Raw genomic sequence first — 4,140 nt, forward strand, 5'->3', positions numbered from 1 at the left:
CAATCAATCAATGTGTCTCTGTTTTTAGAAGAGCTCCTCGGTTCTCCTGTGCTCCTGATACCAGGAGTCATTTTCGCTGAAACTTCTCCGATTCGCTTAGGTCTAAGACAATGTGGCGGGAAAATTAGCGATCACATGCCCTCTCAATTAAGCAGGCATGCCTTCAGTCACACAGCGTCGATATCACATGCAGTCAATCAATGTGTCCCTGTGTTTAGAAGAGCTCCTCGGTTTTCCTGCGCTCCTGATACTCGGAGCATGCATGCCTTCAGTAATACAGCGTCGACATCACATGCAGTCGATCAATCAATCAATGTGTCTCTGTTTTTAGAAGAGCTCCTCGGTTCTCCTGTGCTCCTGATACCAGGAGTCATTTTCGCTGAAACATCTCCGATTCGCTCAGGTCTAAGACAAAGTGGCGGGAAAATTAGCGATCACATGCCCTCTCAATCAAGCAGGCATGCCTTCAGTCACACAGCGTCGATATCACATGCAGTCAATCAATGTGTCCCTGTGTTTAGAAGAGCTCCTCGGTTTTTCTGCGCTCCTGATACTCGGAGCATGCATGCTTTCAGTCATACAGCGTCGACATCACATGCAGTCGATCAATCAATCAATGTGTCTCTGTTTTTAGAAGAGCTCCTCGGTTTTCCTGTGCTCCTGATACCAGGAGTCATTTTCGCTGAAACTTCTCTGATTCGCTTAGGTCCAAGACAAAGTGGCGGGAAAATTAGCGATCACATGCCCTCTCAATCAAGCAGGCATGCCTTCAGTCACACAGCGTCGATATCACATGCAGTCAATCAATGTGTCCCTGTTTTTAGAAGAGCTCCTCGGTTCTGCTGCGCTCCTGATACCAGGAGTAATTTTCGCTGAAATTTCTCCGATTTTCTTAAGTCTTATAGGAAGGGGCGCGAAAATTGGCGATCACATGCTCTCTCAATCGTAAGCAGTTTATTAATTAGACTGTTTTTGATGGACCACCTTCGCTGAGATGCGCTTTTGATAATACGAGTACTCTGACCCTGAAATTCCACTGATCTACTTATTCCTTACTCGAAGTCAGAAGGTTTGCAGAATATAAAATAAATTCTGACCCCTTTTCAATCGTGTCCACCCACTTTTAGAGGTTTTCGGACCTTGCTTCCCTAGATATATTTCAACCATATATCGATGTCATTGCACGAGAGAGTCTGTTCGCGCCCAGTCCAGAGTGGCTGTCACCAACGGACGAAAGTAGGTAGACGAACATCACGACATACATACCAGATTCTCCAAGTGGCGGGTAAGAAAAATCACAATCTACTAAGTTACTGTTCCGTTTTATTCATTTCACCTCAATTCTAGTACAAGTGTTTTGGTGTCAGTAGTTTATACCATATCAAGATATACTATAGAAATCAAGTGAAAGGCAAAGAAAATAAGAAGAATGAGAAGTGCAATATACGTTACTCTCAGTAGAATATCAAGAATGTTATACAACAGTTATATTCGTAGTTTGTAAGAATAGTTTAAGTTTTATCCTGCAGACAGGTGTAATGTATCTCTGCAGGATACGAAGTATATGATATTATATATTCATTATTTCATGTCACCTGTATTAAAGTCGAGTGATAAATACATAAAAAATAATATACGTAAAAATAAATAAATTTTCCCGTATACTCTTCGTATTTTCTTCTGTGATGGATCCCACGCCAATTTGAACCCCTTTCTTGCAATCCTTGGTAATTTCCCTGCAACTGGTTCTTTGCTCTCTTTGCTGTTTCTCTCGCGTTCGTTAAGGTCCAACTAGTCTAGAAAGAAGCATACAAATCATTTCTGAGATGACAGACATTTTCCTCAAAAAAGAAATTTGTTTTGATTTTTGGCTACAATTTTGATGATTTGAATTAATGCTGGAATTGATTCTTTTATACTCTATATCGACGTTATTCTGCGACAGGAATTGATTGCGTGCAGCTCGGATACGCTGCGAAGAACGGATCAACAGTTTCCGCGGAAAAACGAAAGATTTTCTTACCACAATCCGAAGTTATAAAAATTTTGTATTCTACAACATGTATAAGCTCGTGCGAAAAAATTACTCACCATTCATGCATCAAGAAAGAAACAGGAATTCCGCAGGATGAAGTACTTCCGAGAGTTTCTCACTACGTGTGTGTAAAATGTCCAAAGCACAACCGGGCCACAGAAGTAGGCACCTGTGGATTAGGAAAAACTTTAGACCCTATAGTTAGTGACAAGTCTCAAGTAAGCAGAGATGCATTAAGATACAGAGCATAGACATTGCATGCAATCGATTAAACAATCCCTGTTTTTGAGCTACCTCGTCGGGTCGAATATTGTTTCAATACCACTAGAAGTCTCACGCTGAAAATTTCCCGATTAGCCCTATTCTAACAAAGTAGAATACACACAGGAAAGCGTTTGCGTACCCTTTCAAACTCCCACCCTCACTGCTTGCAAGCATGTTCATACATTGATCTACGCTGCCGACTCCCGCATGAATTACGAATAGTATTTTGTGGCAGATTATTTCAACAACATTTGGCAATAGAAAACGATCGCCAATTATCACACACAGTCCCAAATCATAATTCGAAAGTTTCGAATATAAACCGCAAATGTCTTGTCGCGCATCCATAGAAGTTCACCTTCCGATGCCTGTTAGGGTTTCAGTATGCCCAGGGTCCTATTTTAATAAAAGAGACTTCTGCAAATCGATTTTAAGTTTGAGATAGTAGCGTCCGTAGAATGTCTAAAATACCAAAGCTAAGTCGTCCTTGATTTTGTCAGAATTATGAAACAGCTTGCAAAGTGTTATAACAAATTGCGTCAAGGATTAAATGGAGGTGATTTTCCTAGAGAACAGTATTGCTACTAGTTCGAGCATGAGGGTTACACCACGGATAAGATCATTTTCCACTATAAAATCTTCCGAATAAATTTTCTTTCTATTTGTTTCTGTTATCTGTACGGGTACAAATATTTTTAAACAGACAGTGACATTTTTTTGTGAAATAAAATACCGCTGTGATTTAATTCTTACGTTCATGTGGAGGGATCAATTTATGGGAAGCAGTATTTCACTTTATAGTCAAGTGTGTACTCACTTGCGACAGATTCACCAGGCGCATGAATCGGTGCTAGCCAGTCATTCCAGATCCAATATACGGCTACGGAATTCTCGTGTCTAAACTCATCGACCATGCTATCCACGTCTTCAATCCTATTGGAAGCTTGAAATTGGTGGATATAGCGTCCCCTAGAAGGGAAGTCGCAAACAAATTCATTGGTATTTTTGGGTCTTTGACTTGGACGGCACGGCACGTTGCAATGAATTAAATAAACATAAAACCAACTTTCACCAAGAAAATAAACTGCAGTACAAAAATTTAAACTCAGGTGGAAAGCCTACAGTTTGAACATTTGTTCATGTGAAAACATTCCATCAAAAACAAGGGTAAGACATATGAATTTGAAAAAGTATTCTCTAAAAAGCCGATATATTCACTGTCACTTCGTCTGAAAAATGTCGCGGCTCTTTTAGGAGAATATTATTCTTCTAATCTGATTTTATAAATTCGTTTCGTCATTAGTATTAAGTCCTTTAGTTGAGATATACTGATCAGCTCAAGTAGCCCCGTCTGGAGATGGCTCACGTGACTTTTATTGTTCGTAATCTCACAGTTCCGCTAGTCATCCAGTAATGTAAGTAATCTCTCAACGAATCAGCGATCTGAAAGACGTATAGACAGTGTGATTATTTGTTATAAAATTAAATGAGAAATTGGAAATCTCTACGATTCACCACTTAGTGTAACTGTATGAATGATCTGCATGCATTATTCGGCATAGCCGTGCAGCTTCGTGACCAAACCTTGGAACAAAAACTTGAAAAATAGAAGTTTATCTAGGAGGATTTAAATTCCGCCCAGTTACACAATATTGGAACGCATAAATCCCGAGCGTAATTCAGGTCTCTGCGGCAGTGTTGGTACCCACCCTTACTCAACCTTGCCTTGCGTAACACATAATCTAACTTTACCTTACTTCCCCGTACTTTGCCTAACCGAACTCAGTATAGTATATCTATATACAGATACATGTGTGTATATATCAACCTTCGTCGTGTCG

At 40.0% G+C, this 4,140-nt stretch overlaps 1 long non-coding RNA gene across 1 annotated transcript; it reads right to left on the reverse strand.

Annotated features, from left to right (window-relative positions):
• Positions 1 to 1,603: 1,603 nt before the first annotated feature.
• On the reverse strand, positions 1,604 to 3,261 carry LOC124295490. The gene is made up of 3 exons (XR_006905444.1): positions 3,117 to 3,261; positions 2,092 to 2,204; positions 1,604 to 1,796 (listed from the first exon to the last, which is right to left on the reverse strand). It is a non-coding gene; the product is annotated as an uncharacterized LOC124295490 (long non-coding RNA).
• Positions 3,262 to 4,140: the final 879 nt, after the last annotated feature.

This window comes from Neodiprion lecontei, chromosome 7 (assembly GCF_021901455.1).
Source record: "Neodiprion lecontei isolate iyNeoLeco1 chromosome 7, iyNeoLeco1.1, whole genome shotgun sequence".
Classification (NCBI taxonomy): Eukaryota; Metazoa; Arthropoda; class Insecta; order Hymenoptera; family Diprionidae; genus Neodiprion; species Neodiprion lecontei.